Source organism: Balaenoptera physalus (genome assembly GCF_965194825.1).
Source record: "Balaenoptera physalus genome assembly, chromosome: 12".
In the NCBI taxonomy this organism is placed as follows: domain Eukaryota; kingdom Metazoa; phylum Chordata; class Mammalia; order Artiodactyla; family Balaenopteridae; genus Balaenoptera; species Balaenoptera physalus.
The window spans coordinates 29,664,467-29,684,729 of record NC_138897.1 but is presented as its reverse complement, the minus strand read 5'-3'; the positions used below and the strand labels follow the sequence as shown (position 1 = coordinate 29,684,729).

At 37.0% G+C, this 20,263-nt stretch overlaps 1 protein-coding gene across 4 annotated transcripts in view; it reads left to right on the top strand.

Annotated features, from left to right (window-relative positions):
• The first annotated feature begins 5,278 nt into the window (after positions 1-5,278).
• Positions 5,279-20,263, top strand: part of SETBP1 (SET binding protein 1) — a 407,558-nt gene continuing 392,573 nt past the window's right edge. For all 4 annotated transcript variants that reach the window (XM_082415831.1, XM_082415829.1, XM_082415833.1 and 1 more), the window contains exon 1: positions 5,279-20,263. This exon is cut by the window's right edge and continues 18,711 nt beyond it. The gene's annotated coding sequence lies outside the window, so the exon portion shown is untranslated.

Genomic DNA, 20,263 nt, shown 5'->3' with positions numbered 1-20,263 from the left:
ATTAATTTAGTCTATAGTACATTCAAGTCCACTGTTTCCTTATAAATTTTCTGTCTGGATGATCTATCCAATGTTCAAAATGGGGTACTGAAATCCCCTAATGTTATTATTGTATTGCTGTCTATTTCTCCCTTCAGTTCTGTTAATATTTGCTTTAAATATTTAGATGCTCCGATGTTGAGTGCATATATATTTGCAATTATTATATCCTCTTGATTACTTGACGCCTTTATCACTATATAATGACCTTCCTTGTCTCTTGTGACCTACTTTTATTGAAAGTCTATTTCATATTATACAAGTATAGCCACTCCTGCTCTCTTTAGGTTACCATTTGCATGGAATATTTTTTGCCACCCTTTCACTTTCAACCTCTGTGTGTCCTTAAGCTAAAGTGAGTCCGTTGTAGGCAGCATATTGTCAGATCTTGTTTGTTTATCCACTCACCCACTTTGTGTCTTTTGATTGGAGAATTTTGCCCTTTTCTATTTAAAGTGATTATTGATAAATGGGGACTTATTATTGCCATTTCATTCACTGTCTTTTGACTGTTGTTTTTTTGTTGCTGTTCTTTTCTTTTTCTCTTATTGTCTTTTTTTGTTATTTATTTTTTATAGTGACATGCTTTAATTCCTTTCTCTTTCTTTATTCTTGTACCTACTGTAGATAAACCCAAACAGTCTATTGCCAACTCTTCAGGGGTACAGAGCTGTTTCTGTGTAGCTGAGACCACAGTCAGCAAGTCAGCTGCCTTGTTGGAGCCCGCCTTTTAAAAATAGCTCTTCTCAATCTTGGGCTGCACCAAAGTTTCACAGTCTCCCACCTGGATCATAAAGCTCTCATGAAGACACATTTATCCATGAATGGATGCCAAATTATTGTTGTTGAGGAAAGGATATACATGAGGGATGTCTTATTCAGCCATGTTGCTGACATCACTGGCCCCTTTGCTCCTTTTACATTATTGGAATAACTGCCTCTTTTCTTATAGATTTGCAATACCTTTTTCATAATAAGGTTATTAACTCTTATGTAAAAGAGAAAAAAGAAAACGAGCATGATATCTTAAAAATTGTGAAAACAAATAAAATAGCTGTTTTGTAAATATTTACCTCAGATAGTCATTTCTCTTAGCTTCCTTTCCTACAGAAAATTTTAATTGCTATGGTTAAAGGGATTGTCCTTCCAATCCCCAGTGGGCTCTACTTTTGGTATTATGCTGAGGAAGGACTTCTCTGTGATGAATTTTCTTCTAGTTTGTTTATGGATTCATTTTTTAGTATTTGAATTTCTAATCTAATCTAATTTCTAATATGAAGTTTTATCATTGTTTTCCTAAATTGACAGCCACCAATGTAAGTGCCTTGTACTGAATTATGACAATAATAATAATAGCTTCCTTTATTTTTAGCATTTACTATGTGCCAAATATTGTTCTAAATACATTTACACACATTAACTGATCCCTCTGATTCCATCTGATTTGAAAGTCTACTTTTACCGTGGAGTAAATTATTTTATGTCTTGGATCTATTTCTACTATTGAAGTTAATCTCTAAAACAGATGTTCCACAGTCAGCTAGAAAGGGCTTCCCTACTCTGATCTCAACAGGGTGAGAGATCCATGCAGGGAAGGACACAGTTTAAAGCTCTTTGAGGCTACTTTTTTCACTCTCATCTGTATATCTTTTATCTGGGTTCATAATTGACAAGGTGTCATGTTTGATTTATTTTAGTTTCGTTAATTTTTTCTCCTTGGAAAAGTGATACATATTCCTAAGGAAGACAAGGTAAACCTAGTCAACTAGAAGACAGCTATAATTTCATCACTTTGAATATTTTGGAGCACTTCCAGCAGTCTTATTTTCCAGCATAGTTAGTGGAGGAAATGTGTTTTGCACCCTTGTGATTATGCCATATGTATGATTTTAATTTTTCCATGTAACATTACAATGCCAATATTTTCAAAGTTAGTGTAAAAGCTTTAAGATTAATGCTATTCTTCTAATGTAAATTACAGCTATTTTAATTTAACTAATTTGTTTATTATCCCAATGAACATTTAGCTTGTTATCTTTCTTTTTGCAAGTATATAATGCTGTATGAACATCTTTGTGCGTAAAAGTTTTTTGTATTTAAAATGATCTCAACAATATGTTTCCAGAAGTAACTGTATAGGGCCAAAATCCATGAACACTTTAAAAATACATGCTATAAAATTGATCTTCAAAGTATTATCCCAATGTGCACTGTCTCCAACAATGTGTGATACTGCATCAGAAAGTTATGTCAATATTAAATATACTCTTCTTTGTCTCGGGTTATATCACTTGTGTTTTAGATCCATCAAGACCAATTACAGGCTGTCTGGTCTTTGGTCACAAATCTCACCCCTGATTTCAGTCTTTTTTTTTTTTTTCCCATGAATTCAGAAAATCTGTCCTGGCTATATAGGAGATCAATTCCTGATGTGCAGCTTAAGTGAAAGGCTTGTATCCATAAATACAATGGTTTCTGTCATAAATCCAAGAATGATCTGCTTTGGAGTTCTGATCAAGCAAGCAGGGCTCCAGAGCTGAGGATTCAGATGCTGTCATATTGGGAGAATATTGTTTCCCAGAAATTAGGGAATAAGACTAGTCATGACAAGGCTACAAGGCTGGGCTTCATTTCATGTGGGAGGACTATTTCTAGAGAAAAAACAGAATCCTGAAAGGATGATAGTATAGTGTTCAGAGAAAGAACCATGACTACAGAGTTGGGCCAATGTGGGAGAATAAGAAGCTGGTAATAGCAAGGCCGGGACTTGGGGAGGCACATTAACTGCTGAGTCTGTCTGGTAACAAAAGCTCTTATATTGGATCCTGGGGGGACTTCACTTAAAATCTCATCAGCTAGGGTCATTAATATACTTCTTCCTTCTACCATATTTATTTTGGAAACTTAAATGGAACTGAACCTACAAGTAAGAAAGCAGAAGTGAGCCCAGTTCTAAAGAGCTAGGAGAGGTTGCCTCAGGAAAAAAAGTCCAAAACATGCTCAATTTTCAACTGACTATAGGGCATCACACTCAAGAGACCCCCTAACAAGTCTCTACAAATTGGAAAGAGTACTCAATACAGAGTCTGAGCCCAGATCCCCACTATTTCAGTGGCCTTGGTCAAATTGCTTAAGGACTCTGCCAAATTTTCTCAACTCCTGAGAGAGAGGACCATACTAGAATATTCATTAGAGCAGGAGTCCTCAACACCTGGGCTGCTGACCTGTACTGGTCTGTGGCTTGTTAGGAACTGGGCCACACAGCAGGAGGTCAGCGATGGGGGACCCAGCGAAGCTGCATCTGCCACTCCCCATTGCTCCCCGTTGCTCGCATTACTGCCTGAACCATCCCTCCACTCCCCAACCCCAGCTGTGAAAAATTATCTTCCATGAAACCCGGTAGCTGGTGCCAAAAAGGTTGGGGGCCACTGCATTAGACGACAATGTGAAAATAAACTGTGGTACAGTCACAAAATGAAATACTGCTATATAACTGTGCAAATGAGTGGATCATAGACATATATCAAAACAATATAACATAAAAATATCAAAATAAAATAATGTCAATGAATCTAAATAGTATAAAATTGAGTGAAAAAAAGTTCCAGGGGATTACATGTGAATGATATACTATTTTTAAATGAAATTAAATATCAACAACAATGAAAGAATATATTCTAAACAATATACAGTTTTAGATACATACGTATATAATAAAACTATATTTCAAAAGGAAGGAAATTATAACACAAAATTCAAGATAAATATTTTGGATGGGAGGGCAGAGTGTGTGAGGGAAGGAGGGGTCAACATAGGCAGATGACAGTTTCTGATAATGTTCTAGTTCTCAGGTTGGATAGTAGGTTTATGGTGGTAATTATAAATTAATTAATAAGTAAATAAACAAATAACTAATCCAACAAATGCTATCCTACTATTTTTATTTATTCAGCAAGCATTTAATGGATATCTACTATTTGTCAGAGATACAGAAGAAAACAAAACAGAACTCATTCTTTTGGGAAATTGACATTCCTGTTTGGAAAATATGTATGTTAAATGAATAACAAGTGGATACATTATATAATGTCAGGTTGCCCTAGCTCCTATAAAGCAAAGTAAAGCAAGACAATGGGCTAGAGAGGGACAAGAAGCCAGTCTCAGATGGAGTGATCAGGGAAAGCCTCCTTAAGGAGGTTACCTTTAAGCAGAAATCTCAGTAAAGTGAAGGAGTGAATGTGAAGACCTGAGGAAAGTGTGTTCCAGGCAGAGGGAGCATCAAGCGCAAAGGCTCTGGGCCAGAAAGGTGCTAAGCATCTTTGAAAAGCAGCAAAAGCACAACGTGGACAGAGTGAACAAAACAATAGGAAATAATTAAGAGGAAACCAGGACCAGATCAGGAAGGGCCTCTAGGCTGTGGTGAGAACTTTGAATTTTATTTTAACTGTAATGGAAAACCGTTGGAAAGCTTTCAGCAGTAAATTGGTGAGAACTGCTTTACCTTTCAAAAGATCTTTCCAGCTACTGTATGGTGAATAGACTGTTGTGGGTCAAAATTGAGCAGACCAAATCTCTTCCACACACTGTTGTATGTAACTCCCTTCCTACCCTGACATGTTAATGGCCAGATCACAAAATAAAATTGCTTGCAATACGTGTATAAACAAACTCACTTCCCCCACCATATACGTGTATACATTTATAAAAACATATTTAGCTTCTGCCTTACAACAAAGTGAATCAGCTACACATATACAATATGTTCCCATTTCTCTTCCCTCTTGCATCTCCTTCCCTCCCACCCTCCCCATCCCACCCCTCTAGGTGGTCACAAAGCACCGAGCTGATCTCCCTGTGCTATGCGGCTGCTTCCCACTAGTTATCTATTTTACATTTGGTAGTGTATATATGTCCATGACACTCTCTTACCCTGTCACATCTCACCCCACCCCTTCCCCATATCCTCAAGTCCATTCTCTAGTAAGTCTGTGTCTTTATTCCCGTCTTGCCACTAGGTTCTTCATGGCCTTTTTTTTTTTTTTTTCCTTAGATTCCGTATATATGTGTTAGCATACTGTATTTGTTTTTCTCTTTCTGACTTACTTCACTCTGTATGACAGACTCTAACTCTAACTTTGTTGTAAGGCAGAAGCTAACACACCATTGTAAGGCAATTGTACTTCAATAAAGATGTTTAAAAAAAATAAAAAATAAAAAATAAATAAATAAAATAAAAAACATATTTATATGAATTTTATGTGTATATTATAGCTTCGAGATAGATAATACACTGAAGATCTGGGAGCTGGTGATGTGATAAAACATTTAGCCTATAAGTATGCATGTCATGTTCTTCTAGTGTCAAAAGGATTTTAATAATACTTTATTCTACAAACAGAGCTATTGTCGCATGAAAATATTTGACCAATGGAAGAAATGAACTTGTGAAATTAATGCATATTTTTGAAATACAATCTCCTTTTATTAACCAGGAGCCTCTGCATGAAGTGTGTCCTCTTGGTTAATCAAATACAACATCAACTTTGTGAATAGGTATGTGGACAAAAACACAACTCATAAATAGGTTAATATTTTTTCTCTGTGGTGGACAGACCTGTCTTGAGCCATGAAATGAGACCAGGTCCTAAGTCTCTCAAGGTTTTTCCCATGGGTTGTACCTCACTTGAGTGAGAATTTATTTAAGGATGTGGGACATGAGCTCTTGTGAACAAGGAAAGTTTCTGGATTTGTAGATCATCCTTGGAAATCACTACATCACAGTATTACACAAATCTACAAATTATTTCTAAGACTTCATTTTCCAGGGTTATTTCTCTCAATGTGGGAAGTCTCATGAGCAATTCAAGTGTTCTATTATCTTCCAGAAAATAGTCCCATGTATGTCAGGAATATTCTTGTCTTCTAATCTTTCTACTCACTCCTTGGGATGACCTGCTGCATTCTTTACAGGGATCCCATGTTTAGAATCCAGATAAAGGTCCCTTGCAGACTTCTCATTCTCAAAGCCGAACTAAAGTCCTACTAATCCCAGGGGACTTCTCTTAAACTCCTCAGAAGTAGTCACTTGTGCTATGCAATCTTACATTTAATTACACAGTATTCTTTCACGTTGGCATAGGGTGAAAGTTTTAGCCCTAGTTTGATGTTAAATTACTATGTATTGGGTTGGCCAAAAAGTTAGTTCGGGTTTTCCATAACATCTTATGGAAAAACCCAAACAAACTTTTTGGCCAACCCAATATTTTCTACATTTTTTTTTTTAATTTCACCAGATTCCTAGGAAAGTGCTAAGCACGCGTAAGATATTTAATAAAGCATCTGGATTAGAAAAACATATATATATATACATTTATACATAAATGCATACATATATAATATATTTGATTAAATGAGTATACTACCTGCCTGTGAAGTACTTTGGAAATTGTAGAATCTACACGTGTAATGCATTGTTACCAATATTAATATTAACTAGAATTAAAGCTACTACTAATAACTCATTCTAATTAATGAATGGCAGCAAAGGAAGATGGGACACCAAATGAGCAGTCAGGCACATTCTTAGAATTTAGGAGGCAAGGGCTCTGCATTACTAGAGAATGGAGAAGTCACATTGACCTGACCGTCTGAGACCCCTCCAGGAGACCTGGCCTCTCGGTTCTGCTGAGCCTCCTCCGTGGAAGGATGGCTTCCTTCCTAGAGGGGAAACTCTGTCCTTTGGCAAGATTGGACTGTGCATGTTTTCTTTAGCTGTGAACGTTCATTACTTGTATTTGTACCTGAGCCTGTATTTACGGATAATCTATCGAGGGAGGAAATATGGCTCAGGTGAGTGGGAGTGACAGGGCTGTATTTAATGGCTACAGCAAATAACCTTCTAACGGCTGAAAGAGTGTCATATCTCACCGTTATGATGTCTTCAAAAGGTGATATTTCTGGCTGTGTCATCATAGCTGTGAAAAGCATTTTCTCAGCATCTAAAAGAATGAGAAGGCCGTGGGGTGATGGAAGTGCCCTCCAGACAGGTTGGTATTAATCACACCACCCCAGCCTCAAATTTTGTCTACTGTTAAGGAGTAGTATTTAGAGTGGGGGGTGGGGTGGGAAAGACACAGACTTCCCAGCCTTCAAGGTGGGTGGTTCAGGGCTATGCAACTGTGATAGGGGCATGCCTTGGGAAAATAGATTAGGAGAGCTGGTTATCTGTAGTTGTCCCCACTCTCCTTTTGCACAGTCTTTCTCTAGCAAAGCCCAGAGTTCCATGTCTATCACCTCATCCCACCTTATGTTTCTAATCCACTAGTAAATGTAAAGTGAGTTCTTCTCAATATACTTGGAATGATGCTGGGTGTTATAAGGCTACAGGAATTATAACACAGAGCTCTAAGCTTTTGCCTCAGGTGATACTTCCTCTGGAGGCAAAAATCGTTTAGAAGTACATATTTTACTTACACTGTAAGCTTCTGCAAAAGTACTCACTGCATGATATAACTCTGCATTTATTTTCTTTATTTTAATATAAACGGTTGACCTGGGGGGTTGTAGAATAATACAATAGGATTGTAGAATCCTACAATTGTAGGATTCTACAATCCTATTGTAGAATAGGATTACTTAGGACTACAAGTTCTCCTTCTACCTCCACCAGTCCTGTTCCTGAAAACATATCCCCTTCCTCTCCACCTGCTGCAAGCCAGACCTAACTCAATCAAACTTCCTTCGTGGATCTAGTCTATGTTACCCTCTACCTTTCTTTACACTTTTTGTTCATAGTATTTTAGCATGGTCTAGTCTCAAGTTTTTGACCTAGAACTTAGCCCTATATTGGTAAAAAAGTGTCTTGTTCACTGATTATTTCATGTAGTTTAGCCCTGAAAACCTATAGGAGGAAGGAAGTACCATACATTTCTTTGTACTTCATGATATTTAGCCCAGATTAGGCACAGCCAAACCCTCTTGGTATGTAAAATTTGATCTCCTGTTGCAGCCCTAAATTTCCTGCTTTCTTAACCACACTCTGAACCTAACTAACCATCTCACTATAATAATAATAACTATTATTATATATCAATATAGACAAAGAAGCTTTTATTATCCACATGTACCACAAATAAGGAAACTGAGGCTCAGGATGTTTTCTATTCAAAGCCACATACAGCACACAAGAAAATGTTTTTTCAGTACACCATTTTATTTTTTCTTATGAAAATATAAAACATTATCACAAGGGGATTAGGAAAAGGATGTGGATAACATCATGCAGTTAATTTCCAAACTGTAATATCATCTGATTGCATTAATCACAGAGAAAAGGTCTTAAACAGGAAAGGGTAGAGTTTAGGAAAGTGTCCAGCATACAGAGCACATTCAATGAATGTTTGCTATTATATGGTATGTGTTATTATTATGCTATATGTTTAGTATATCAGAATCATCTGGGAAACTTTTTTTTCTAAATCCACAAAACTTCCTCACAAGTATGTATTCAAATAAATTGGGGATGGGGGAAAGCCATAGAGATGTGCAAGAACACTTGGAATAAGTCCCCAGATGATTCTATACCTCTCTCCTGCCCTCCCCGTCACCATTTCCCACATACACACATACAACCCCACCATCAATTCAAGGAACCTGTAGGTTATGGATCTGTACTCTATTGTTGAAGTGGAATTCAATTAACAAACATGAGTTGATTGTTCATTATTATTTTGTTTGTATGATGATGATAACAACAATAAAGGTACTTCTCACTTTCCATCATAAACAGGCTTCCTGATCCTGGTCCTATAATTTCTGCGGTTAGCAGTCACAACAGTGGCATGAATATTTGCAGAGTGACTGGGGACTCCACATAATAAAGGAGGAATGCTGACCCACAAGAACATAGCCACATGTCATCCACAAAATATGTGATGCAGAGGGTGCACTGGCAGTTTGATTGCTGCTTGTTTGGAAAATATGGCAGAATTTCTTGTGGTTCTATTGCTGAGAAGAGTTGTAGTTGTCCCAAGTGGATGGCAGCAAAGTTTTGAGGGCAAGCTCCCTCATCACACTTGTGTATCTATAAACAAAAGCTCAGCAGGAATTAAGATCTCTATTCCATGGCTCCAAAAGCGGGTATCATTTACCAAGTTACACACACAACAACTGAAGTGTTTCCCCTTAAGGCAATTTGCAACTTGCAAAAGTGACTGTTCAGCTCTTGGATATCCCAAAATCTAAACAAATAGGAATAACTCGAGTTGAGAGCCTGGTGGAAAATATTACAGGTTATGCTCTATGCATGCATAAGCCTTAAATCAAAGGCAGGACAGGTAACTTGGTTCTGTTTGTTTACGGGAGTTTCCATGAGCACATAAGAACAATATCCCATTTATTGTGCAGCTTTCTTGTTTTGAGTTAATTTAGATGTTTTTATTCATCTCAGCCCAGACTCTTCTGTTAGAGTTTCTATTTCTAACAAACATTTAGGTACTGAATACAGTGAAACTTCAGCTATTCGTGAAAAAACACAGGGAATAAATAATTAAAGACAATTGAGTTTTCTACATAAGCAGGTATTTAAGCATCAACATTAATTTTTATTTTAACTATTTTTAATGGAAGTCTTTATTCTTCCTTACCTTGTCAAACCTGTTGCATAAATACTTGCTACGGATCTGGCCTGAAACAGCAAGGTCTTCACAACTTATTGGGGTATGTAGATATGTATTCCTAGTTAAAAAAAACTCTCAGATGTTATGCTCTTAAGTTGTTGTGTTTGTTTTATTTAGCTGTCATCTCAGACCATGGTCCATCACTTTCACTGGGCAGCAAATATGACTCTGTCAGTCCCTTCTCTAATTCTGTTCTTAGCACTGCTCTGAAATCCAAGCCAAATCAGCTCTACAGGGGGCTTTCAGAGAGCTCTTCTAAGAGTCAAATGCTCAAACGTTCATACAGATATTTGCAGAATCTGTTTTGTTACTGAGAGCTATTGTTTGCTTCTTTCTTTTTCTGTGTTCTGATGGTAAGTGAGATTGGAGAGAGTGAAATTTCAGGGAGGTGAAATGTTACTGACCTCTTTAGACCGCGTTTATTTTGCAAATAACTATGGGCTTTGTAGAATTTTCACAATGACAATATAGAAATCATCTAATAATAGCTACCCTCTATGACAAATCTACCAATGCCAGCTCTTTAACCTGAATGATCTTAATGGATACTCACTACGGCTACTATGGATATTATTACTATGACCATCCTTAAGAGCAGTAACTGAAGTTTTAGAAGTAAAGATATTCATCCAAGAACACAAAGCTTGTTAGTGGCAGAAATGAGATTTGAACCCAAATGTGGCTTGTCTCTAAGGTATGTGTTATTTCCATTATAGACAGCCAGTAATAGAGAACATTTTAAACTGTGGCAAGATTATTCTGGGATTATTATATTTTCCAATTTCTTTGCCAAACTTCTTTTAAATATTGTACTTTCAGAACATGTGGTTAATAACTCTTCTAGGTGTATTTTTTAAAACTGCCAAACAAAGTTGTTATTAATCTGAAACTACTGAAAATAGCCATAATGAGGAATTTCTTCACATCAGGAAATAGAACAAAGTGGCGTAGGTTACTGGGGAGAATACTGGATTCCTCTCATGGAATCCCCTCATGGATTTCTCTCTACGTCTCTCTCTCTCTCTCTCTCGTTCTATTTTTTTTTATTTAATTATGAATAGGTAATGAATTCACATGGTTCAAAATAATTATTTTAGGAACATGTGTAGAGTCAAAAATCTCACTTTCTTATCCTCCTTTAGCCTCATACTCACTAATCTCCATCCCCATAAGCCACTGACAAGCTTGTATATCTTCCAGTATTTATTTAGGTCTATATAAGTATTTTATTTTTGAAAGTTAACATAATATTTACCCTTTGATTTTTTCACCTAACAATATACCTCTTTCTAGTTTTGTTTATTCTATCATATGATTATACCACAGTTCATTTGAGCAGTCTCCCACTGATGGACCTTTGGGTTGTTTCCATTTGTTTACTTTTACAAATATTTCTGAATGAATAATTTTGGATGAAAGTCATTACACTTGTGCAAGTTATAGTATCGATTCTCATAAAAGAAAATCTGGGTAAAAAGGATATACACTTATAATTTTGGGTATTTTTGACTTACTCTCCAAAAGGCATGTGCTAATTTGCCCTTCCATCATGAATGAGAGTGACTGTTGCCCCATAACCCTGGAATAGAATATAGTATCAAACTTTTGAATTTTTGCCTATCTGATAGGTGAAGAATAACATCTCAGTGAAATTTAAATTTGCATTTCTCTTATTATGAGGGATGTAGAGAGAATCTTTATGTATATGTAAAAGGTGTTTATGTTTCTTTTATTGTGAACTGTCTGTTCATTTGCTTTTCCCACTTCCCTATCAGGTTATTGGTCTATGATACAAATCACCAAATACTTTGTTCTAGTTTGTCATTTTTCCTTTTGACTTGCTTATGGTAGGGTTTTGTTTTGCTTTGGTTTTTGCTGCTCAGAAATCTTTTTTTTTTTCAACATAGTCATTTCTATTAATCCTCTTTTTTATGATTTCTGGATTTTAAGTCATGTTTAGATGGATTACTTTGGCACTTTAGACAAGGCTCTGTATTTGATGGTGTCTAATTTATGCCATGGTATAAAGCACGTTAGAATAGGACTCAGCAGGCTCTGGTGCTAGGCTGCTCGATGCTTATCACTGGATAAATATTGTCAAGTTATGCAACCCATTTGGATACCACCTTCTTGTTTTCTGAATAGTGTAGGCAGTACATATTTTGGAAGCACAAATAGCTTCATAATTGAATAGCCAAATTGATCCTTCTTAATAGATTGAGAATAAAAAAGCCCAATCAATTTAACTGTGTATTTGTCAGCTTGGGCTGCCATAACAGAATACCATAGACTGGGTGGCTTAAACAACAGAAATTCATTTTCTCACAGCACTGGAGGCTGGAAAGCCCAAGATCGAGGTGTCAGCCAATTTGGTTCCTGGTGAGAGCTCTCTTCTTGACTTGTAGATGGCTACCTTCCAGGTCTCTCTCTCCTCCTCTTCTTATAAGGCCACCAATCTTATCAGATTAGGGCCATACCCTTCTGACTTCATTTAACCTTAATCACCTCCTAAAAGTCCTACCTCTAAATATAGTCACATTAGGGATTAGGGCTTCAACATATGAATATTTGAGGTATGCAGTTTAGTCCATAGCAAACTGAATAAAGAAAGTAACCAAATTTGCAATGCAGAAGCAAAATTTCTTCAGATATGGATCAAATACTGAGACATCAATCATTCAAAAGCATTAGAATGACAATATCAGGGCAATAAAGAGTAAGCACCAAAGTTGGAATCATGAGGCCCTATTTTAATTAACATTTGTTTTGTTTTGGTTTGCTTTCCTTTTTTAAGACAGAGTACAAATGAGGAGAATGGAGAGTGGGAAAGAAGAGCATCTTTAAAAGAGTCTGATGGAAGCTTTGGCATAAGCATCACAATCAGACATAATGCCATGCACCTGCTCAGCTCTGTGCCAAGCGAAGATGCTAAAAAAGCCTGGCCCATCGCAACTTCAGGCTGTCTTCCATCCCTGGAATCAGCTCACCTCCCAGCAGTCCCCAATTCCAGAGACTCAGCTTTCAATCCATGTGATACGAAGAAGAGCCAAATCTACAAGTACAGTAAAAATATTATGAGGCCTTCCATTGGCAAAATGCAAATATAAAAATGTAATAACATACCCTCATCCACTAATTTTATAATTCTTTTGAGACAAGCTGTAAAGTTTTTTCGCCTGGTTTTATTTCTCTTTCTTTATATACACACATAATGTTTCCCATTGTATTCTTTATGTTTACAGTTAGTCTCTTTGCTCCATTACTTTCCTAAATCAGATGGAAATCACTTGCAGTGTTTCCAGGACTAAACAGGAGTAAGAATGGGGAAATGTGGCAGATTGGACACAAGGGATGGCCCTAAAACAAGCTGGTTTTACATGCTCTCTCCTTCAGAGGCTTTGTTGATCTGACTGCTCTTAATTGATCTGATTAGACTGTACAATGACCAGTCCGTTGATTAATGTACTGTCCACTTATACAGCACTTTAGCTTTCAGAGGATTGCAACATTCATAACCTAATTTGATCCTGACAGTAAGTTGAGTCATTAAGTGGGCAAGAATTTTATCCTCATTTTGTAGATAACTGTGGACCTGAGAGGTTCTAGATATTTGGTGTCCAAGCTACACATCCTGGCTTAATTGATCATTTTGGCTTGGGCTGCCTGGATTCAGCCTGACGCTGGCTGAAGTAACATGGTTGACCAAATCATTTCCAGTCAGAAACTCACAGCCTCACGCAATTGTTGCAGAAGGGAAAAAAGAGCTTTGGATCCATGTAGATAGCTACATTAATCATGTCTGATCAAATGTATTTATTACCAGAATTATCTGATCAAAGCGGTTCAGACAACGTATGTCTGCATGGAGCAAAAAGATAGTGAGGAACTGAATCAGTTAACTATAGATTTCTGGTTAAGGGTCCTACTTGCTTTGAATCACTAAAACTTGGCCAAGATTCAGCTTTAACCTATGGATGTAGGGCTATTCTCCCAGGAAAAAAAATGTTCTATGAACAGCCTTTTAATTAAATAACCATGATTGTATTACAGATGCTGCTAGAGAAGGTGGAATGAAGGAGTCACACTAAAGTGGGAGTGTATCCAAGGGTGAAAAGTAGGCTCAAGGGTGAAGGTGAACTAATACACATGCACATGTCACAGAGGCAAACAAACAAATGTGACTATAATATAAAGCTATAGGGCAGTAGAGCCTACATAGGCTGTAGCCATACCTGTGACAGTTACTCTGTTCCTCCTCTCAACCACAAAAGGTCAGACATGGAATCATAGCAACTCAACATTTAAAATTCCTAGAGTATAGTTAATACCTTTCCTGTGATACTTGTCACGTTATATATACTTTAGAGAATTTGAAAAGTATAAAGAAAAAAGGAGCATTTTTCCATATTCCTGCCACCCATAATTAACCACTAACATGGTATCTTTAGGGTCCGTTCCTCCAGAAACTTGTTGCCTTATGCTGATACTGGCTCCTTCACATGTTCCACTGCAGAGACTCACCTGGGACTGAGCTCCAAAACCCAGATGCCTTCCTTCCCTCCCTCCTTCATCTCATCATGCCAGCTTTGCATCCTGCTTCTTTCCCTCCATGCTTGACCTCCAGATTTCCAAGGATACAGGCCCCTAATCTGATAAAAAGTTTGTGCCAATGTGCTAATTAATGGATGTTACTGTGCAAATAACCTCACCCTTTAGTCTCTCCTGGGTGATCTGTGTATTTTAGCTGTGAGATGCCTTCTGGAGGCTCTGAGGCTTGACTCAAATAGGTCATTATGGAGGCCAAGAGGAAGCTCTTTGAGGGAGCCTGCATATCACACTGAACAGACAACCACTTATTGCAACTAACACTGAATCAGCTCATTGGCCAGACAGTGACAAGCAGAGATAAGAGTCCTGAGATCCAACCCAAGCTAGCTATTGAGAGGTTCTGGATAAAGCTGGGTTCTAGGTACTCAGAAGGTGGGAGAAGGCAGGCAAACATTAGGCAAGTTATGAAAGTAGCACAACAGTCCTGGCCTTCTCTGAGCTTCATTTTTGCAAGGAGGAAATGGTAACAGCTAAATTAGGTCAGTCTGCTGCAGTGGCTTTAACAAAATAACAAAGGCAATAGCTTGCTGTGCAAAGAATTATAGGACACATGAAACCTCATGAGACCATCTACTCCATCCCTCACTAAGCTGAAGCTCAGATGTGCCCAGAGAGACATCTGTCTTCACCACGATACTGAGTTTAAAGATGATGATGTTCCAGCCTCAGAATTGGTGAAAACTCCCTGACATCATCACCAGTACTTTTTCATGTTCCTGGCTGATAGGTTGATGACAGAATGAACAGACAGCCCTATACCTGCTCTAAATGGCTTTGGTTGAGATTTGGACATTGTAATGGGCTTCGAAATGAACAATGTGTTTCAATGAGATACCACTTCACACCTTTCAGAATGACTATTATCAAAAGTCTATAAATAACAAATGTTGACAAGGATGTGGAAAAAAAGGAACCCTAGTGCACTGTATATGGAAATATAAATTAGTTCAGTCACTATGGAAAACAGTATGGAGGCTTATCAACAAACTTAAAGCAGAACTACCATATGACCCAGCAATTCCACTTTGGAAAAAAAAAAATGAAAACACTAATTCAGAAAGATACATGCACCCCAATATTCATAGAAGCTTTATTTACAATAGCTAAGATATGAAAGCAACCTAAGTGTCCATCAAAAGATGAATGGATAAAGAAGATGTGGTGTATATATATACACCACAATACATAATACACAATGGAGTATTACTCAGACATACAAAAGAATGAAATTCTGCCCTTTGCAAAAACATGGATGGATCTAGAGGGTATTATGTTAGTGAAATGTCAGACAGAGAAAGACAAATAGCCTATGTTATGAGATATATATATATATATATATATATATATATATATATATATATTCCAAAAAATAAAACAAACAAATGTATGTAATGAAACAGAAACACACTCACAGATGTAAAGAACAACCTAATGGTTACCAGTGGGGAGAGGGAAGCAGGGAGGAGCAAGATAAGGTAGGGGAATAAGAGATACAAACTACTATGTATAAATTAAATAAACAATAAGGATATATTGTACAACACAGGGAAATACAGCCATTAGTTTATAATAACTTTAAATGGAGTACAATCTATAAGAATATTGGATTACTGTATTGTATACCTGATACTAATATAATATTGTAAATCAACTATACTTCAATAAAAATAATAATAATACTCATTAGAAAAAATAAATGAACAGTGTGTTAGATATGTTTTGCCTATACTTTATTATTTAAGCTTCATAACAATGATGAAGGCAGATTTTTTTAACACCTTTACTAGAGTATAATTGCTTTACAATGGTGTGTTAATTTCTGCTTTATAACAAAGTGAATCAGCTATACATATACATACATCCCCATATCTCCTCCCTCTTGCGTCTCCCTCCCACCCTCCATATCCCACCCTACTAGTACTAGGTGGTCACAAAGCACCAAGCTGATCTCCCTGTGCTATGCGGCTGCTTCCCACTAGCTATCTATTTTACATTTGAGTGTATATATTTCCATGCCACTCTCTCACTTTGTCCCAGCTTACACTTCCCCCTCCCCATGTCCTCAAGTCCATTCTCTACCTCTGCGTCTTTATTCCTGTCCTGCCCCTAGGTTCTTCAGAACCTTTTTTTTTTTTTTTAGATTCCATATATATGTGTTAGTGTATGGTATTTGTTTTTCTTTTTTTTTTAATGTTTATTTTTTATTTATTTATTTTTTCTTATTAGTCATCCATTTTATGCACATCACTGTATACACGTCAATCCCAATCTCCCAATTCATCACACCACCACCACCACCCCCTGCCGCTTTCCCCCCTTGGTGTCCATATATTTTTTCTCTACTTCTGTGTCTCAGTTTCTGCTCTGCAAACCAGTTCATCTGTACCATTTTCTAGGTTCCACATATATGCGTTAATATACAATATTTGTTTTTCTATTTCTGACTTACTTCACTCTGTATGACAGACTCTAGGTTCATCCACCTCACTACAAATAACTCAGTTTCGTTTCTTTTTATGGCTGAGTAATATTCCATTGGATATTTGTGCTACATCTTCTTTATCCATTCATCTGTCAATAGACACTTATGTTGCTTCCATGTCTTGGCTACTGTAAATAGAGCTGCAATGAACATAGTGGTACATGACTCTTTTTGAACTATGGTTTTCTCAGGGTATATGCCCAGTAGTGGGATTGCTGGGTCATATGGTAGTTCTATTTTTAGTTCTTTAAGGAACCTCCATACTGTTCTCCATAGTGGCTGTATCAATTTACATTCCCACCAACAGTGCAAGAGGGTTTCCTTTTCTCCACACCCTCTCCAGCATTCATTGTTTGTAGATATTTTTATGATGGCCATTCTGACTGGTGTGAGGTGATACCTCACTGTAGCTTTGATTTGCATTTCTCTAGTGATTAGTGATGCTGAGCATCCTTTCATGTGTTTGCTGGCAATCTGTGTTTGTTTGGAGAAATGTCTATTTAGGTCTTCTGCCCATTTTTGGACTGGGTTGTTTGTTTTTTTGATATTGAGCTGCATGAGCAGCTTGTAAATTTTTGAGATGAATCCTTTGTCAGTTGCTTCATTTGTAAATATTTTCTCCCACTCTGAGGGTTGTCTTTTCCTCTTGTTTATGGTTTCCTTTGCTGTGCAAAAGCTTTTAAGTTTTAATAGGTCTCATTTGTTTATTTTTGTTTTTATTTCCATTTCTCTAGGAGGTGGGTCAAAAAGGATCTTGCTGAGATTTATCTCATAGAGTGTTCTGCCTATGTTTTCCTCTAAGAGTTTTATAGTGTCTGGCTTTACATTTAAGTCTTTAATCCATTTGAGTTTATTTTTGTGGATGGTGTTAGGGAATGTTCTAATTTCATTCTTTTACATATAGCTGTCCAGTTTTCCCAGCACCACTTATTGAAGAAGCTGTGTTTTCTCCATTGTATATTTTTGCCTCCTTTATCAAAATAAGGTAACCATATGTGCGTGGATTTATCTCTGGGATTTCTACCCTGTTCCATTGATCTATATTTCTGTTTTTGTGCCAGTACCATAATGTCTTGATTACTGTAGCTTTGTAGTATAGTCTGAAGTCAGGGAGCCTGATTCCTCCAGCTCCGTTTTTCTTTCTCAAGATTGTTTTGGCTAGTTGGGGTCTTTTGTGTTTCCATACATAAAATTTTTGTTCCAGTTCTGTGAAAAATGCCATTGGTAGTTTGGTACGGACTGCATTGAATCTATAGATTGCTTTGGGCAGTATAGTCATTTTCACAATATTGAATCCTCCAATCCAAGAACATGGTATATCTCTCCATCTGTTTGAATCATCTTTAATTTCTTTCATCAGTGTCTTATAGTTTTCTGCATACAGGTCTTTTGTCTCCCTAGGTAGGTTTATTCCTAGGTATTTTATTCTTTATGTTGCAGTGGTAAATGGGAGTGTTTCCTTAATTTCTCTGTCAGATTTTTCATCATTAGTGTATAGGAATGCAAGAGATTTCTGTGCATTAATTTTGTATCCTTCTACTTTACCAAATTCATTGATTAGCTCTAGTAGTTTTCTGGTAACATCTTTAGGATTCTCTATACATAGTGTCATGTCATCTGCAAACAGTGAGAGCTTTACTTCTTCTTTTCCAATTTAGATTCCTTTTATTTCTTTTTCTTCTCTGATTGGTGTGGCTAAAACTTCCAAAACTATGTTGAATAATAGTGGCAAGAGTGGACAACCTTGTCTTGTTCCTGACCTTAGAGGAAATGGTTTCAGTTTTTCACCATTGAGAACAATGTTGGCTGTGGGTTTGTCATATATGGTCTTTATTATGTTGAGATGAGTTCCCTCTATGCCTACTCTCTGGAGGGTTTTTCTCATAAATCGGTGTTGAATTTTGTCAAAAGCTTTTTCTGTATCTATTGAGGTGATCATATGGTTTTTATCCTTCAGTTTGTTAATATGGTGTGTCACATTGATTGATTTGCATATATTGAAGAATCCTTGCATTCCCGGGAGAAACCACACTGGATCATGGAGTATGATCCTTTTAATGTGCTGTTGGATCTGTTTGCTAGTATTTTGTTGAGGATTTTTACATCTATGTTCATCAGTGATATTGGCCTGTAGTTTTCTTTCTTTGTGATATCTGTGTCTGGTTTTGGTATCAGGGTAATGGTGGCCTCGTAGCATGAATTTGGGAGCGTTCCTCCCTCTGTTATATTTTGGAAGAGTTTGAGAAGGATAGGTTTTAGCTCTTCTCTAAATGTTTGATAGAATTCACCTGTGAAGCCATCTGGTCCTGGGCTTTTATTTGTTGGAAGATTTTTAATCACAGTCTCAATTTCAGTGCTTGTGATTGGTCTGTTTATATTTTCTGTTTGTTCCTGGTTCAGTCTCGGAAGGTTGTGCCTTTCTAAGAATTTGACCATTTCTTCCAGGTTGTCCATTTTATTGGCATATAGTTGCTTGTAGTAATCTCTCATGGTCCTTTGTATTTCTGCCATGTCAGTTGTTACTTCTCCTTTTTCATTTCTAATTCTATTGTTTTGAGCTTTCTCCCTTCAGATTTTTTTTTATAGAAAGTAAAACTGAATCTCAAAAATGTTAAGTAATGGACCCACGGCCATGCAACTAGTAGAAGGTCAGAGACAAAATATAAATTTGGACCTGTACAGCCCTGAAGAACTTCTTTCTATTTTTCCAGTTTTCCATGAGATTCAGATATATCTAGGAAAATTCACAGATGTTTTCCTTTAGGTCAGTCTCTATAAAGATCATATTATACATATGATTTTCACCCAAAGACTGAAGACAACACATGCATAGAATGGCAATTCATCATTACCTTCAATTCACTCTCAGAATTTCTCCCCTCATCTTACTCTATTTATTCTTTAAAATACCTGTGCATTTAAAGCATAAAATGTAAATTTTATGAAGGTTCAGCACAAACTCCAAGTTCCCCATCACTTTCAGTAACTACTTAGGTTCCACTCAAGACCTTCTGAGTGTTTTTCTTAAATGACAAACCCAAGTCAGCCAAGAGTCTCCATAGGTCTTTTGCCCTGTTCAGGACCATGACTGGATCAGTTCCAATCATTGTTTGTCTTCCTATAAACTAATGCAAATCAGTGTTTCCTGAATGGTGAGGTCAGATCCCTAAGTTTTAGCTAGCCCCACTTTTACCCCTTCTCCTTCTACCCCAATATGGTTTTCCCAAGGAGTCTCCCTGAGGAGAATGCTATCAAAGCATAAGAAAGGTGCTTCTGAGTTGGGACTCCAGAAACTGTTCCAAGAAATACTTCCACACAATTACCTTCCCTACTAAGCAGAGTAGGGCAAGGCTGGTGCTCTGCTACTGCCACTGCAGGGGACATGTATACAGGGCAGTCATTAATAATCTAAGATGGATTAATTAATACAAGTATTAGTTTTACCTCGAAAAACAGA